The 19,284-nt window shown below is 38.3% G+C and overlaps 1 long non-coding RNA gene across 3 annotated transcripts in view; it reads right to left on the bottom strand.

Annotated features, from left to right (window-relative positions):
• LOC121319576 overlaps positions 1 to 18,055 on the bottom strand; it is a 33,193-nt gene extending 15,138 nt beyond the window's left edge. For 2 of the 3 annotated variants that reach the window (XR_005950721.1, XR_005950720.1), the window contains exons 1-3: positions 16,959 to 18,055; positions 16,769 to 16,867; positions 11,753 to 11,836 (exon numbers count right to left, since the gene is read on the bottom strand). This is a non-coding gene — a long non-coding RNA (uncharacterized LOC121319576). The remainder of the gene's footprint in view (positions 1 to 11,752; positions 11,837 to 16,768; positions 16,868 to 16,958) is intronic. The other variant, XR_005950722.1, reaches the window with a different exon arrangement.
• Between the last annotated feature and the right edge of the window lie 1,229 nt (positions 18,056 to 19,284).

Below are 19,284 nucleotides of genomic sequence, written 5' to 3'. Positions count from 1 at the left end.
CAGAACAGAGTAGTGTGATGTGATCAGCTAAGTACGACGAGATCAATCAGAGAAGACGAACAATCTTCAAGACATACTATTTATTATTTGAGTGTTATTTAGGGATTTATTGTGATGGAGATGTGCTTGTGTACAAAAAAGAAAAAAATTCTCAATATTAGGGTAACGGCTGGTTTTTGAATCAGCATCCTCAAAAAATGCACAAACAGACATGTTTTCCAAAAACTCCAGAAAGTGATATTCGATGTATCTCTAATGAAAAAAGACAAGACCCTTTAAACAACCAAACAAGTTGTGGGGAAAAAATACAATGTATACAACTCGTGAAAAATGTACTTGCCATAAAAAATGTCTTCTTAAGAGCTAATGCAAAACAGACAATAGCTTGTGTGTGCAAGGTAAATTAAAAGCAGTTATTCGTTTTTTTTTTACAGGCACGTAGCTTCAGTGTTGGCTGTGTGTATACCTGTACTAGCACAACTAGTGCACAACTAAATCGTACTGAACTCAAATAAAATAACAAGGAAAATGAGTAACACCCCCACGAGAAATGCCTCCTTGAAAATCATTAAATTACTTGGTTTAACTGAAGCAAGACAGGAAGACTGAATTTAAAGACATTGTGGCACAAGGAAAAAAATATATATTTTTTTATATTAACATCACAAGCAACTCAAAATATATATTACCTATCAGAGTCACCATATCTCACAACCAAAACAGCACACCGCGAGAAAAAACAACCTTTTTAAAAACCTCTCTCTCTCTCTCTCTCTCGACATTTGGTTGTCCAAAAAAAAAAAGTCAAGTTGCCCATAATTGACACTTTACTCAATACAGGTACAGTATCTCAGGGTACTCACGCAAAGGAAATGCATGTACATGGGTTAGGGAGTAGTTAACAAGTAGAAAACAGAAGTACTGATTAGAGGAGAAAACTCAAAATGGAGTGAGGTAACCAGTGGAGTACCACAGGAATCAGTATTAGGTCCTCTGCTATTCCTATCTACATTAAATGATTTAGATTCTGGTATAGTAAGCAAACTTGTTAAATTTGCAGACAACACAAAATTAGCAGTGGCAAACACTGTTGCAGCAGCAAAGGTCAATTAAAATGATCTAGAAGATTCAGAACTGGGCAGACACATGGCAAATGACATTTCATAGAGAAAAGTGTAAGGTACTGCACACAGGCAATAAAAATGTGCATTATAAATATCATATGGGAAATACTGAAATTGAAGAAGGAATCTATGAAAAATACCTGGGAGTTTTTGTTGACTCAGAAATGTCTTCATCTAGATAATGTGGGGAAGCTATAAAAAAAAGGCCAACAAGATGCTTGGATATATTGTGTAAAGTGTTGAATTTAAATCAAGGGAAGTAATGTTAAAACTGTACAATGCATTAGTAAGACCTCATCTTGAATATTGTGTTCAGTTCTGGTCACCTCGCTACAAAAAGGATATTACTGCTCTAGAAAGAGTGCAAAGAAGAGCGACCAGAATTATTATGGGTTTAAAAGGCATGTCATATGGAGACAGGCTAAAAGAATTGAATCTATTCAGTCTTGAACAAAGACGACTACGCAGTGACCTAATTCAAGCATTCAAAATTTTAAAAGGTATTGACAATGTCGACCCAAGGGACTTTTTCGACCTGTAAAAAGAAACAAGGACCGGGTGTCACAAATGAAGATTAGACAAAGGGGCATTCAGAACAGAAAATAGGAGGCACTTTTTACACAGAGAATTGTAAGGGTCTGGATTCAACTCCCCAGTAATGTTGAAGCTGACGCCCTGGGTTCCTTCAAGAAGCTGCTTGATGAGATTCTGGGATCAATAAGCTACCAACAACCAAACGAGTAAGATGGGCCGAATGGCCTCCTCTCGTTTGTAAACGTTCTTATGTTCTTATATACTTTCTCAACATCAAAATTCCATACTTTTTTCAAAATTTCCATTTGTTTTTCCCAGACTTGTGTTTTAGTTAGTTTCTACTAGTTTTTTGATTGTTATCCAAATAGGTGGGCTGCCGCAGAGCAATATAGATTTTTGATCCAGAGCAGAAGTTGCTCCTGGTTTTCTAAAAGTATTTGTCAGAATCTGGAGGTTCATATCTAGGAAGAGACAATGCAGGTATGCAAAAGAGAAGTAAGATACAATCTAAGATATGTCCAATATTTGAGAACCATGTTGCATTATTTACAAAAAGAATATACAAAGTTCTATACTTGTGCCAAAATAGGACAGAATAATGGTACCAATAGTATACTAAAATCAGACAATTTTGGCACAAGTATATTTGCAGTATATTACTTTTTTGTAAGGGATGATATTGGATTCTGATCCAAACTTCTTTATACCCGCTGTTAAATGTTGAACACTATGGGTGGTGAAAAATAACAAAAATGAAAGAACAAATGTGCACATATTATATATTAAAATGTGCAAGTGCTATTAAGCATATAAGTCAAACACTAAATACAGTACGCCCTCGCTATAACAACCTGTTTGGGTCCAAAGCTTTTTGTTCGCTATAGTAAAAGGACAATCCAGAACAAACAATATAAGTTAAGGAAGTCACCTTGGATAAAGGCATTAGCTAAATTATTAATAATAATATTAGTACTGTTTTATTGTTTGATTTTCTTTATTATTACAGTATTTGTCACTACTAGCAATAAATAATAATAATAATAATAATAATAATAATAATAATAATAATAATAATAATAATGAGATTGTGAATAAAAGTAGAATTACAAGTACAGTACCTATCTGTGGCACTGAAGAACACAGAACAACCCCCCCCCCCCCCCCCCCTCAAAAAAAAAAAAAAAGCACATCAACAAAGTTTCAGTTTTGTTTGAATTGCAAATTTTAATTGAAATCTTGGTTCCTTATTTAAAAAAAAACATGAGCAGCAGTTTGATTTTTTATTTTTTTAATCAGTATTTAATGCCTATGAAGGCCTATAGAGAGGCTGTAAATACTATATCTACACTCGGCTGACAGTTTGGACCCGAGACTGTTGCTGCACTCTGTGCTGTAAACAAGCACCATACATTTAAAATAAAATTACCGGTACATTTTATGAATCACTTTAAAGAAATGAAAAAAGCGAAGTTAACATGCTACGTGCTAAATCTGAGTCAGTGATAATAACTACCGTATTCGTTTGTTTTTTTTTTCCTGGGTTAGGAAATAACGTTAAAGATTTAATAAAGGTAACAACAAGTTAACAAAATGTGAATCCTGGTGAGCAGAGTGCTGTAGCTTGTAATTCCAGTCTGTAACTTCCTTTAAAAATCATAGCCTTCAATAAAAAAGTAAACACTTTGGCTGTCATAGTGTCCGTTTTACCCATATATACATACACACATATACCAGTTGTCAGAGGTATTTCACGGTGCAATCCTCGCGGGATTTGGTCACAAGCAATGTTTACGTGTACGTCATCCCGGAAATCACTGAAGCATTACCAATGAAAAACATTGATCCCTCAAAACGTGTTTTACCGGGATGATCTGTGAGCGGAATCTCGATTGAGAAACCGCTGTTTGATTAAAGCACAGAACATGATCTTTTTAATAGAATAAAAAAATCGGAGCAGCCAAAAAAGCACGTTGTCCGACACATTTTTTTCATTTTCGGGCTAGCGATTTTGAATATATATATATATATATATATATATATATATATATATATATATATATATATATATATATATATATATATAATGAACTTTTTTGTTGTCACAAGTCATATATAGATATATATAATATAATATATCTATATATATATATATATATATATATATATATATATATATATTATATCTATGATGAAAAAAAACAGTGCCAACAAGTCATGAAAAAAGCACATGGAAAAATATCTTCTACAATAAGAAAAAAAATGTCCTTCTAAAGGCTACTGCTTTTCAAGAAAAGGTGTTAAAACCAAGCCTCGTCCAGAGGCAAGCTGCTAGAGACTGGAAAATGCTGGCAGATGTTGGTCAACGGCTTCTTTTTCCACCTAAGATTGCCACCACTAACCTTCAACCAGATATTGTCTTGTGGTCTGGATGAGCACGCATTGTTCACCTGGTAGAGTTAACAGTGCCATGGGAGGTTGCTGTCGATGAGGCGTTTGAGAGCAAGAAATTGCATGTATGCTTAACTAGCTGCTGTAGTGGAGGAGCGAGGATGGAGAGTACGGGTTTACGCGGTGGAGTTGGGCTGATGAGTATTTGCGGCACACTGTACAACCCGGTTTCTCAGAGACGTCGGGTTCAGTGGCCAAGAGTTGCATTGAACTTATCTGAATCAGCAGAAAGGAGCAGCAACTGTCTGTAGTCGAGATGGAAAGATTCTGGCTGGGGATCTCAAGCACAATAGAAAGAAAGCACAGGTAAGTAAGCTGGGTTGATCTGAGGTGGGGGAAGGAGGGGTGTAATGCTGGGAAACCAGAATCACTGTCGAGCACTTGAGATGTCATGGGCTAGTTGAGGAAACACCAAGGACGGAAGGTGACCACTTGAAGTCCCCAGAGATGTACCCTACATATCTCAATACAGACAGTTGTCATGCTGACGCGCTGGGGAGACCGCACTGGGTTGATCCCCGGGACCAGCAAATGGATTACATTAGTTTACTGTAAAGCTATGTTTTAGTTGATGCTTATCTTGGCGAGAGCCAAGTTCAAATCAGCATGAAGTTTTAACATCTATTCTCATGCAATGGAAATAAAAAAAATCAGACAAAGCTTGTGTGAGCAAAAAAAGCTGAAATATGATTTATTTTACACACACTTAACTTTAGAAGTGGTGCCTGTGTACAATACTGAGTACTGAGTGAATAGTACTACTAGCACAGTACTATTCAATTAGACATATATAATTATTATTACAATTATATCGCTATTTTGTGTTTTACAAAGCAAATATTTAGGCTTTTAATTGTGTTTGTTTCCAATAATAAACCCTATATCTTTTTTTATGATTATTTATTAATGTACATAATAATAATAATAATAATAATAATAATAATAATAATAATAATAATAATAATAATTTGATCAACACTAGAAGGTTTTTTTGTTTGTTTGTTTGTTTTTTTTTTCTCAGCTAAATGTTTTTTTTTTTGGCCCTATGGCTTTTTTTTAAAAATTAATAATAATAATAATAATAATAATAATAATAATAATAATAATAATAATAAAAATCCTTCTCACTTTCCACATAATAGTGGTAATAGTTTACCATGATAAATTTGCACGTCATGATGTAGTTTTCCCATGGTTATACTATGCAGTTACCATGGTTCAACAGTTTGCCATCTTTTTATATTATGCTTTGCCATGCCTGTCTGGGCTTTGCAATGCTTATCTATGTGTTGTCATTGTGCTTTATTACACTTTGCTGTGGTCTTACAAGAATAATCAGATTTTATCCACTGCAAAGACTGCTGTCTCATTCATGCTTGTTAGGTCTTTCTTATGTACAAATGAATGTTTGTGGTAAAGAATGCTTTAACTGCCATCACACTTGGGCAGACAGATGTGTAGATATTGTATTGGTGTAAATCAAATTGTGTCATACATACTGTAGATACAAAGACACCGCCTTTTATCTTTAGAATCTGACACCAAGAAACCATTTTTCAACACAAATAACTGGGAAAATATTAATTACTATTTTTATAAACTGCTGAAAAGACTAGAGAACTATCATACTGATTCCCCTAATGTGGCCTCTGCTGTACAGTAAAATGAACTGTAACCTGCACCTTTCTGTAGAAATCTATGGATATTAAAGCCACTATTATTAGCAGAACACATTAGCAGGGTCCTCTCATCTGACCTTCCCCTGACCCTGGGCAATCTACTGTACCAGCCTGCCCCTTTCTGATTTTTTTTAGACCACTAATCTGCATCTTTGCTGAGGCATTCTGTGGACATACACTTTTATAACCTATCACTCTGCAAGCAGTTCAACTAATCATGTCAGAGCTTTTGCTGTTATTAGAGAACACCATCTCCGTGAACTTCCTGTCCAAATTTCCTTTTTAAACAAAAAGGAACATACTGCTTTGCCAAAGAGAAACTCTTCGAACGCAGGTATGAAAACAGCTCAGCCTGCAATACACAATATATCATAACCCTGGTTCCATGAAACAGAAATGTTATCTATTACCGATTGGATATACATCTCTGTAGCCTGATTTTCCTGCATGTCAGAATACCTGCCCCTGAGGGGATGTAGTGCAGCGCACAGAAGGGATCAGTGACAATTTTCTATTCAGGCCCGCTTTGTTGGAGTGAACGCAGCAACCTCGAAAGGAAATGGAAAACATTTCTATTTCAGGGAGGCAGGGTTATAATATATAACCTTAACGTTTCCTTTCAAGTATGAAATGTTATTCATTACCGATTGGGATAGTATGCCCAAGCTGTCACAAGTGCAAGATTTGCATCACTGGCAGATGTGCTTAAAAGGATAATCTGGGAGGCTGACCTTGGGCGCGCTGGTCCCAAAGCCAAGGTTTTAAGGATATATAATGTATAGTCCACAGAACCTAAAAAAGTGAGGGGAGAACCCAGACTGCAGCGTGCCTCCTGTAAACTGGGCAGAGCATGTGAAGCTTCCTCTCCCTGTCAGATAAAAGCCTCCAACTCCACTGACTATGACAAGAAAAGCGGAGAGGGAGGAAAGCAACCTTAGTCCTGGCCTCCGAAAAAATAGGCCGGCTTCTAGCTTCACGGAGGTGATTGCTAGTAGGAAAGCCGCCTTCAAAGAAAAATATTTCACCTCTGGTGGTTTCGTAAGCATGTTAAGCACCACATTCAACCACCAGCGAGAAACAAGGTAATTCCTAGGAGGACGCAACTCTGAGCTCCCTTCAAAAACTCTCCCGCCAGGAAGTGAGCTTCTAGTGAGACTGAGTCTATTTTAACATGGCATTAAAATATCTTCCAGGTAGAACTTAAAGAGTAGGGGGAGATTTTCCCTTGATAAAAAAAGTACTGCAGAAATTGCAGTACAGCTGCCAAGTGACGGGGTCTAGCCCACGAGACAGACACCAAGTCTGGAAAACTCCCCATTTAAACCTGTACTGAGGGGATGTAAAAGTGTCCATGACGTTCTGGAGGGTTTAAATAACCTCATCCGAAAGATTGAGCTGCTTTAGCAGCAGCTGCTAAGAGGTCAGACACAGAGCTAGGGACAGGAGATTTTTGTGCGCCCAGAGCAGAAGCTCATGGGCAACACGACGAAGGTTGGGGAACTAGAGACTGCCTTGGTGATTTATGTATGTTTATGTGTTATCATATAGTGATGACACACTGAACGGGCTGTTTTGTTCCACTCCAGGTTGCGATTGAACTAGGCATGGAGAGGGGGCGCATGTGGAAGAGCCCCAGGGAAAGTGGTGCTTGAGGTGCTTCACTGAGAGCTCCAATCATTGCAGATGACCAGTGACCAGCTCAATGTGTAACGAGCCTGCGTGGGTGACTTGGCACATATCAGCCAGTTGTCCAGATAATTGAGAACTCTGATACTTTTGAGTCTCAGATTTGAGTAGCAATTATAGCGTCCACACACATGGAAAACATCAGGGGCACCAGGAAGAGGCCAAATGGCAGGACACGGAACTCGTAAGAGGTTCCCAGTGAATAATTTGTGCTTCCTGTGGCTGGGCCTTATGGGGATGTGGAAGTTGTCGTCCTTGAGGTCCACTGTGGTGAACCAGTCGTCTGGCCTCAATGTCTGCAACATCTGTTGCGTTGTCAGCATTTTGAATTTCCTTCACTTCAAGAGCAGGTTGAGCAGTCTGAGGTGAGGATTGGTCTGAGGCTGCCATCCCATTTTGGCACTAGGAAGTACCTCCATTTTTGAAAACAGGGCTGACACCTCCTGAAACAGCAAGAGAGTGTCTCGTGGAATCATGACCATTGTTGCGGACATGCCCTTAAAGGGAGGGCCATGTCGGAATTGAACAGACTAGCCAGTCTGAATGGTAGTGATCACCCACATGGCCGTGGTGCATGATCACCAGTAATTCAGATGGGCCTGAACATGTTCCAGCAAAAACCTAGGGCTGTTGGTTTGACGGGGTCTCATTTGTGATAGCAGTGGCAGAATATACTGGCTTCAGGGACTATGGGGCATCACTGAAGGCTTATGAGCTGTAGACTTCTGTTAAGAGAGAGGGTGAGCCACCTCCCTAGAGGACTCCTGTGCCTGGATAGAGTGCTGCAACATCTTATCTGGTGTAAATGGGGCATCAAGCAAAGATGCTTTGTCCCCATTAGGAACTCAAGCCTGAGATCCAGCATTGTCTCCAGGCACCAACAGCGGGGCGGTGTCCCTTCCCAAAGCTTACCTGGTGTACTTATGACAACTGGAGCAGATAGTCATCAACCAGGCGCAGCTCACCCAATACCTTGGGCGAGGGCCTATGCTCCGCTGACAATGACTGTAGCAGAGTAGACTGGTAAGCTACCAGCACAAGCAGTAGCCGTGTAGCCCTTCTTAAGCAACACTTCAGTGCCGCAACATTGCTTGTTAGGGCAAGAAACGTTTTTAGAAAGCAAAGCCAGATTGGACACCTGGACCAGCAAGACAATAGAAGCCTCAACAAACGTGCAGTGGGCAAGGCCCATCTTCTCCCCATCGTGCACCCTGTAAAAGTTTTCAGTTGTCAGAGAAAAAGTAGGGGTGGTTGCCAGGTAGCCCCAGGAAGACTACAACTCCTGCAAAAAGTCTGGCAGTACCAGGGGACGTTAGCGTTGTCACATAGCAGTCTAGACCATGTCAATGCCAGAGGTGCAGTTGCCCTCTTAACCAGATTGTTGAGATCCTCTCACATATAAGGCTTCATTGCAAAGGATATGGCATCAGATCCCGCATTACCAGGCAGGGAGGGCTAAGCACTGGACTTCCAAGTCCTCAGAGGCTGCGAGGGAGGATGTCCTCATGAACCAGTTCAAACCCATGCCTGGCTACCTGCACCCGCGGGGTTACCAATGCAGCAGTGGGGCCTCTGAGAAGAGAGCGACATGAGACATGACAGTAAACAGTTGATTCACTTGGCTAAGAACCTGGTCAATTATCATGGAGGACTTTGAGTGATGACGTTTATTCATCATTCGAGGAGAGGAAGAGAAAGAAAGCTGAGGAGGAAGAGGAGGACCACAATGAAGACTGGCTTCTTGTTTTGAATCCTGCCCCAAGAGCGTCACTTTTGCCCTCTTGAAGAGGGTTTAGGGGGTGGAGATGCTGCAGTCTGGCTTGTAGGGGGCGGTGGGGATACATGTGGCTGCTGTGATGGTGTAATGGACGCAGAGCGCTCCTTAGACAGGCAGGGACATCTGCTTTCCAGCATACGCATGGAAAACAGGGCACTTGAACCACAAAAATCACGGTCCCTCAAAGCCTCTTTTGCACGTTCAGCACCCAAGCAGGAGACACACTTATCATGCATACTCTCAGCTGGAATGTTGTTCTTACACAAAACAAAGGGGTGAAACCCAGGCATAATGCAGAGAGCTGTATATAGAACAGCCGTTTACAGTTAATACGGTAACATTTGAAGCATGCTTTTATTCAGGTATCTATGGTAATTTACTACAATACAGCAAGCGAGAGATGATAAAAAAAAAAATAAAGTACGATCTCCGTCTTTTTTTTATACTGGTGCCAAATCGGAACCAGATGCAATCACAGATGTATCAATGGGTTCAGCGATGATTGGGGCCTGATATACAATGCTGGAGCCGGGTTAATACTGAGCAATGCACTAAGGGTTAAACTCGATGCTTGGTATGGGCCAACCAGTGCAGAAACAAGGCTAGAAACTGATTGAAACAGGTTAGGTGCCCGATCAGAGACTGGTCTCGGTACCAACCGGAGCACTCTCGATACAGAATGTAAAAAACATTGGTACTGACAGTAAACAGCCAGAATATGCTGGGAAAAATGAATGCTTAGTGCTCAACATGGGCTAGGTGCAGACCAAAAGGGTCAGAGCCAATCGGTACAGGCTCGGTACGTAGAGGACAAGCATCAGTGACTAGCTCCTACTAGCAGCCTTCACTAAAGTGAGACTGAAATCAGCTGCTCACTAAAGCTGCATGAAACACAGGGAAGATGCTTTTCCCGGCTTTAGTCGACCGGTCAACACAGCCATGCAGTGTGGCTATAAACAGCCATTAACTTGCGAGTGTCTCGTCCTGAAGCACAAAGAGGCACCTTTTGCAGCACAGTGCTCCTTATACTAACACCATGCAGGGACACTGGTTCAGCACAGGATCCCTGCTGAGGCTATACTAACACCACGCAGGCTCCCTGCTGAGACTATACTAGCACCATGCAGGGGCACTGGTTCAGCGCAGGATAACTTCTGAGGCTATACTAGCACCATGCAGGGGCATTGGTTCAGCGCTGGATCCCTTCTGAGACTATACTACCACCATGCAGGGACACTGGTTCAGTGCAGGATCCCTTCTGAGGCTATATTAGCACCATGCAGGGACACTGGTTCAGCGCAGGATCCCTGCTGAGACTATACTAGCACCATGCAGGGACACTGTCAGCAACCTCCTACAAAGAGAAATCATACTGCATGAAATCACAACCAAATAATGTGAGTTCTGGCGTAATCAATAGTTTTTCATTCTGCAATTTAAAAACATATTCAATTCACCATAACAATACATGCACTTTTAATTCATTTTATATGTTTATGCTCTCTTGTGGGAACAGGTTAATAAAAAGTAGTACACAAGCCCAGATTTCATGAAACACTACATATATTAGACTGAATGGCTTATTTAATCTTTCTTTTATTAAAGTAGACTGTTTGTGTTTTTGTGAACATAAACAAAGAATCATTTGTGGCATACTAAATCCACCCACTCACCCATCGACTCATATATGTAAACCTCATATTTTTTAAACAGATTTTAGTCATAGTGTCCCTGTGTTACCACAAGATGCAGAACTACCTACTGTGATGTCCCTAAACAAATTCCTGAACATACAAAAAGTCATGAACAAGTGGCCATCCCAGAACTTTGTCTAGATGCTTCTTAAAGCACCACATGATGCGCAGAAAATCACTCAATTTCCAAATGTTCCTGCTCTATAAGTCGTGGTTTAAATGTTGGCTAGGTTTAACTTCATCTTACTTTTTGGGAATTAGAATTTTTGCAGTGTGCTCTGCTGGACAAACTGGACTGTCAACAAAGCCTTTGTGATGACTTAGAGTACACAGATCGCTAACGACTGAATTACGGATAACAGAGTTTATATAGGAATTACATTTTGGCTTATTACAGAAGATGATCGTAGCACTGTGTGGCTTTAATGGAAAATGTACCCACATGTGTATGACATGATATAGTGTATTTAAACACAGGATATATCAACATATATTGTTACTATCACATACTGTATAACATCTGTTTTTTAAACCCTTTCAGTCCTTAGCACTGTATGTTAGCAACTGCCTCAGAAATCATGTTGGAACTTCATGGGACTCCTTGGCCCCAGTCTGAACTAGTGTAGCATAATTGTTTGTCCTGTTCTATGTATACCTAATAAAGGAGTTCCTTCTTCAGCTCAGCAAAAACAATTCAGAACTGAAAGTGTTAAATCCATCTCATACAATAATGTTATGCATCCACAAGCTATGTAACTTGACACACATAAAAAATAGAATATACAATATTAAAATAACAAACCACAATACCTGTCATTATGGGCGATTAAAGCTTGTTGCAGTTACTGTCACATTCATTCATGTTCCTTTTCCTTAAATTCTTTATCAAGACACCTAAAAACATATATAGCCACATATGTTAGTATTCACATCTCCCACGGCTGCTGTAAATAAATAAATAAATAACCACCAGTACCGCTTAAAGTACACCCCCTTGAAACACAGTACCTATAGGAAGTATTCACCCCCCTTGGACGTTTTCGCAGTTTGTTGTGTTACCCCCAGAAATCTTGATGCATTTAAATGTTTTTTTTTTTTTTCCTTTGATTTATACAACCTACTCAAAACCTTCAATGTGTGAAAAAATGGGGTGAAAAAACAAATCAATTAAAAATAAAAACCTGAAAAGTCTTCATTAGATAAGTATTCACCCCCTTTGCTATGACACTCCTAAATAAGCTCAGGTGCAACCAATTGCCTTCAGAATTCACACAATAAGTGCAGTAAGTCCATCTATGTGCAGTACAAGTGGTTCACATGATTTCAGATTAAATACACCTGTCTATGTAAGGTCCCACAGTTGGGTAGTACATTCAAAGAAAAGATAGTACCATGAAGACCAAGGAGCTTTCAAAACAACTCTGGGATAAAAAATTGTGGAAAGGCACAGATCAGGGGAGGGGTATAAAAAGATTTCAAAGGCATTGAATATCCCTTGGAACACAGTCAAGTCGATCGTTAAGAAGTGGAAGGTATACGGCACCACCCAGAATCTGCTCAGAGCAGGCCGTCCTCCCAAGCTGAGCAGCCAGGTATGAAGGTCATTGGTCAGAGAAGCCACCAAGAGGCCAATGACAATTCTGAAAGACCTACAGCATTCCATGGCTGTGATGGGAGAGACTGTCCATGTGTCAACAATAGCTCAGGTATTCCACAAATCTGGTCTGTATGACAAGAAGGAAACCATTTCTGAAAAAGTCAATGGAAAATCCTGCTTGGAATTTGCAAAAAGGCATGTGGGAGACTGAAAAGATGTGGCAAAAGATTCTGTGGTCCGATGAAACAAAAATAGAACTGTTTGGCCTAAATGAAAAGCGTTATGTCTGGGGCAAACCCAGCACAGCACATCACCCAGGTAACAAACATCATCCCTACTGTGAAGCATGGTGGTGGCAGCATCATGCTATGGGGATGCTTTTCATCGTCAGGAACTGGGAAGACCTGCTGCACCTGCCATTGCTCTGCCAATGCATAGAGTAACATACATGTACTTGATTTCACTGCATGCCTGATAATGTGTGCGTACAGTATTCCCATTCAAAGATTATTAACTACATTATTGTTTCAAAATATTGCAGTCAAGCTAAATGTAATTTTGAATTTGACCTGTAAAATGTGTTTTTTAATAAGCAAAAAAAAAAAAAAGAATCTTTACTCTGAGTTAATGATTAGTACCCTTAACAGTCAACAATCAGCATCCATTTTACTGACATGCAATAAAACAACGCATCTGCCACCATTTTCAAATCCACAAAAAAAACCTGATTTCATTTTATTAGGTAACTGTAGATAAAAGAGAAAGAGAAGTCTTATTTCCCAAAAGAGAAAACTGTCAAATATATGCAAAATAATGTGAAAAATGTGTGTATTCCCATCCGCAAAATATATTTTATAAATCAACACACCTTGTTATGAAGACCCCTTAACATTTATAACAACTTTGCAAAGATAGCTTTAAAAAAAAAAAAAAAAACACTAGAAAAATATCCTCCCCAATGACTTTTTTTTTTCATTGTAACCTTCATTGACAGTATCTAAGCCACAACTACGGGGTCACACAATGTAAAACGTAAAAAAGACACCACTGCAATGTTATTTGTCAGAGGTTAGCAATGTACCAAACTGCCCCACATGAAGACTTGCTTTGCAAACCAATGGACAGAGGAATGTTTTAGCTGAAAAGGGTGATTTTATATATATATAAACAAAAACATACAGAAATGACCAAAAAATATCTCACACATGCATCCAATGGGTATGCATTTGTCTTGAACATTAAATACGTCTTAATGATGTCACAGAACTGGGCTCCTTTTCTTGTTTTTATATTTCGGCTGCAGGAATTATTTCCCACATAAATTAGGGGGCATTGTTTCAGGATAAGAACAATATGGTCAGATTGTTGTGGTAAACTATAGTACATTTGCTTATTTCCTACAAATCCTTAAGCATTTTGTTCACTACACTTAGTACATAAGCACTGAGAAATATAACAACAACAACAACAAAATTCTCTGTAACAAACATTCAATTGTAAAACCAGAAAAAAAATTTAAAAAAATAAAGACACGTTTTAGCCCAGTAGAAAAACATTTTGGATTTCTGACTGAAAAACATGCATTGTGGAGGCAAAGAAAAACATTGCTTCAATTGATTAGATTTTTACCACCTTTGGCACAAAGTACCCTATCTTAGTTATTAGTCACTGTTATTATTAATAAAACAGACTCTAATACTGATTAGAATTGGCTTATTTAGACTTTTTATACAAAATAATTATGTAATAAATTGATTTTGACAGGCTTATTCATAAGCAAAGCACCATATGAAAAGCACTCTATTACAAAACATGTTGTCATTGCGCTCCGCCATTTTGACATTTCAGTTAGCTCTGACATGGTCTACAATGTTAAGTGTGATGTTTGCCTGTTCTGTCCTGACTGATATCCATATTTCTGTTTTTCACTGTACCTATTGTGTGTGTTGTTTATAAATCCTCCTGTGCATGTACTGTAGTATTCCAAATTATTACAAAATATTGTTATAATTACCATGTATGTAACATATGAACACACTTCTGAAAACTATTATGTAAAACAGAATTATAATTTATTTATTTAAACCATCATGTTATATATATATATATATATATATATATCATGTTATATATGTATATATATATGTGTGTGTGTGCGTGTGTGCGTGTGTGTGTGTGTGTGTGTGTGTGTGTGTGTGTTTTGTTTGAGATATCTTTTTGATATACTAATCTAATGTATATAAATGAACACATACAAACATGGTCATTTTTTCCTTCCAAATACATTTAAAGTAACGTTTGTTAGAATATCTTTGCTCCAAAAAAAGTTATCTAGATATATTACTTAAATTAAATAAAATCACATACTATATACACAGTTTATTGCTGCAATTACATGCAACCTCAATAAGTTTTCAAAAAGTTCAATATCGAGTCAATGCCAAATTATTATTTATCTAATATATATATATATAGATAGATATATATATAAATAATATATATATATATATATATATATACAAACAGCACTATATCTGGGGAGAAAAATCTAATAGGATAGCAATTGCAAGAAATAATCACTATAATAATTATACAACAGGATAACTCATTATTATAATTTGTTTTTTGGTTGTTTTGATCATCATCATATTTATCAATGCTATTTTCATCCAATAAAAATAAATAATGTTATGTTGGATGGGTTGTTTTTTTGGATAAAGAAGAAAAAAACATAATTTCAGTAAAGGTACAAATGTATTGATACAAAAGAATACATTATATATTATTTACACAGCACAACAAATACACTGGGCACAGGAAAATAAAAGCTGAATTCCAGGTTTTTTTATACAATGCAAAATTTGGGGAAAAAGGTTTTTAGATGTGCCATTGATGGAATCTGTTTTTTTATTTAAACAAACAAAGCATTCATAGAATAATGTCTGTGCATGTGTGTGTGTGTGTGTGTGTGTGTGTGTGTGTGTGTGTGTGTGTGTGTGTGTGTGTGTGTGTGTGTGTGTGTGTGTGTGTGAAGTATTCTAGGCCCTGCGGCTTCAAACAGCATTGTTACACTGTAACATTATAAATAAGACCCAATTAAAATATCCAGCAATTGTATGATTACAGTGTGACATTTATTGTTGCAATGTAATCTAACAAGACGGGGATATGAAAAAGCCACAGAATTATAGGTATTAATTCAAAATAGTTGAGACATTTTTTTCAGTTACATTTTACTCTGGACAGTTGGAACTTGACAGGATGAATTTACTTTTTTGTAAAACAAATGAAATTACAATCTTTGTGTTTTTTTTTTTCAGTACTATAGCTGCAATTTCTTATTTGTTATAGAGCCGTCAGATTTGATAGGTGTGTGTGACTAAATTAATGAACAGAAAGTGACAGCAGATCGTACCATTTTGGCAAATTATCTTTTCCATAAGCATCCACAATACACAAATCACAAGGTACCAGTTGTTTTAAAATCAGAATGTCAACCCAGGTGAAAGCACATACACTCTGTGTTTTAAACCAGCGTAATTCTGTTTTAGTTTATTTTTTCATTTGCATCTTTACAAAGCAACCCACTAGACAGAGTACATTTTAAAAAGGTGAACTAAATAAACCTGTGATTCATTTTATCTGTCTTAATAAATTATATAACCTAGGAAGAAAGATCAAAATATTTCAAATCTGATGTGAAGTTATTAAATGTATAGGCTTACACAGAAAAACACTACATGAAAATAACCTAATAAATATATTTTTTTTATCAATGCACATCATACTTAAGTGCTGCATTTATCATTCACTGCTTTATTTATTTGTAAATCTGGTAGCTTAACAAATGATACACGAAAAAGTTTTGAAAGCATCCCCGCCTCCATTCTTCACCCAGAAACAAAATCAAAGGTTTCTTGTAGCTATTAAACAGCCAATAAACATACTGAAAATAATTCCAGCAGATTAACACTCAAAATAAAAAAAACAATGTGGTGACTAGACTTTTTGAGGTGTCAGTGAACAGAACATGGTTCACGCTTGTTTTTTTTTGTTTTTTTTAATGGCCTCAAATTTCATTTCTTAAGTCTCTGGAATAAATCCAGTAGTATCTGTTCTGTTCAAAAATGAAAACTGCATTGTTCAAACATTTGAAATAAAGAATAAAATAAAGAATGAAGATAAAAATAATTGTTAAAAATATAAAGGAAAAAAAAAGAAACGCTTACCAGAATTCAGTGGCAGGAGAACCCAGTCAGCAGCAACCACACGCTGAGGCAAGGGTGAGAGGAAAAAAAAAAAGGTTTCATTTTGTGGGTTTCACAGCCCTGTGAAACAAAACAAACAAACAAAACAGTCAGCTCCACTGCTAAACAGAAGTAAAGGCAGGCTGGAGGAATGTAAAAAGACAGTACCTACCTAGCAACCAGCCCCAGCTCCCAACCACATGCTCCCTGTGCCATTCGTGCCCCTTGGCTGCCAGTAACGGACAAAAAATAAGGCCGTAAGGGTGGTTGGAAGACATGTGTTAAGCTAGTCTGGTGGTTAACAAGTCTTTGAATGAAGAATGTTAGCAAACAGACAAACTGTATGTCTGATGCATGCTAATAACACCGCTGCTCCGGCCTCAACACTGGGCCTATGAATAATTCAACAGTCTGAAAAAGGACCCCCACCTTCTCTTCTTAACTCAGACGCCTTTACTATACTACTGGAGAACAGAAAGTACGCAAACTGTGCTTTGTATTAGATACAAAAATAAAAGTAAAGATAAAACAATGATATTATATCAAACATCACTACTTTCATTCGCTACGTAACACATTAAAAAAAAAATCAATCGACGCATTTTTCTTTCATTGCCTTTTTTATGTCTTTTGTTTAGGAGTTGGCACCTGTCCCAGAAAGAGCTCCACAGCACACCCCTCTCCCTCCCGATAGGGAGAAAGGGCCAACGAGAGAGAGAGAGAGAGAGAGAGAGAGAGAGAGAGAGAGAGAGAGAGAGAGAGAGAGAGATACTTCTAATACAGCTACTGGCACTTACAAATCGCATACTGTCTTTACCCGCAGATGCGCAGTGAACTCACAAAATACAGCCATTTTTGATGGGCAGCACAAAGCTCTGCCTTTCTTAAATCAAGAAAAAAGGAGGGAAAAAAAATGATCTGCAATTGTGATTAAAAAAAATTAACAAACTAAAATATTCAATGTAAATAAAAAATAAAAATAAAAATAAATTAAGGAACTTGTGGCCTCTCCCAGAATATTAAGACAGCAGATTTAAAAAAGAAAAGAAGTGCAACTATGTTCTGTAGTCCGTGTTGAGTTGCTATTTGAAGCTAACATACAGCGAATCTGGAGGTAGAGGGTTAAAATCCAGTTAGTTGTTGTGAAAAAAAAACTCCTGCTCTGGCACAAGCTGTCTAAAGGGGAGGCCCTTGCAGCAAAAATAGTAGCAGTCACCGTGTTCTTTTTTGCAAAGTTCAGTCCCCTCCTTGTGAGTGACTGGAGCTGATGCTGAGAGAGAATGAGAGAGAGAGAGAGAGAGAGAGAGAGAGAGAGAGAGAGAGAGAGAGAGAGAGAGAGAGGAGGAGGAGGATGTGTGTGCTAGTGGGGGAGCTCAGCTGATGATGAAATAAGAGGCACGGCACAGTGCATAAGCGAGCTGTTTTTTCATCACACATCCACACAGCAAGGAATTGTGTGTGCGTGCTGAGTGTGTGTGAGAGCATGTATACTTCGGAGTGTTGACTATGGACCTGCTTATCCTGGGCTGGGCTGTACCACGCCAGTGCAGACTGACCCTTCACCCTCTGTGCCACATTACACCTGGTTTGGTGAGGAAGTGGTGGTGGTGGGGGGGGGGGGTTAGAGAGAGAGAGAGACAGAAATAAAATAGACAGCCAGCTCAAGGAATTTTTTATGTATGCACATTATTGAATGCAGCTTGTCTAATTAATATTTACATTTCACAGACTTATTAACAATACCTTCCAGGACAAAAAAAGAATGTGGCACTTAAAAAAATAAGTCTATTTCCAACCTTCTGTGCCCGTCGCTTTTTTGTTGACACAAAAAGCCACTGTTAAAAGAACAGAACACAAGGATAACTTAGCACTCCAAACAGGATTGCAGCTAAGAAAAGATGTGTTAACATTAACTGTTTCTTGTTCTTTTTTTTCTTATGCCCTTGATTTCTAAAACCAGCCCAGCCCAGTTAAAACTGCTTGGCCCTTCTAACTATTTTGGCAAAGAGTCAAAAGCTGATAAACATTTGGGCAAGACAGCTCAACCGCTGTGCTGAAAGAAAAACAGCTGCCATGACTAAGATGTGATTGAGAAAGTACACAAAACCCCACCAGGTCTGAAATGACACATATACACAAAACATGACATACATACATAAGGCCTACCTAAAAAAGGGTAGAGTTTGAGACGACCCCCCCCCCCCCCTCCTCCCCTCGAAAGCTGTGAAATATTGAAAGGTTTTGGGCTGTATATGCTGACGGCATTGCCTTCTCCCCCCCATCCTTTAACCTCAAGCAAACTCCTGAATTCATGCCAAAAGTCACATTTCTAGTATCTGCTTGCTTTTTTTTTGTTTTTTGAATTCTGTGTCTTTGTTATCTTGAGCTTTCTCTCTCTCTCTCTCTCTCTCTCTCTCTCTCTCTCTCTCTCTCTCTCTCTCTCTCTCTCTCTTTCTTTCTTTCTTTGTGGCAGATTACTGTAACGCTATTGTAAAAAC

This window comes from Polyodon spathula, chromosome 8 (genome assembly GCF_017654505.1).
Source record: "Polyodon spathula isolate WHYD16114869_AA chromosome 8, ASM1765450v1, whole genome shotgun sequence".
NCBI classification, from domain to species: Eukaryota; Metazoa; Chordata; class Actinopteri; order Acipenseriformes; family Polyodontidae; genus Polyodon; species Polyodon spathula.
The sequence above is the reverse complement of the archived record's forward strand: the minus strand, read 5'-3'. Positions and strand labels throughout refer to the sequence as shown.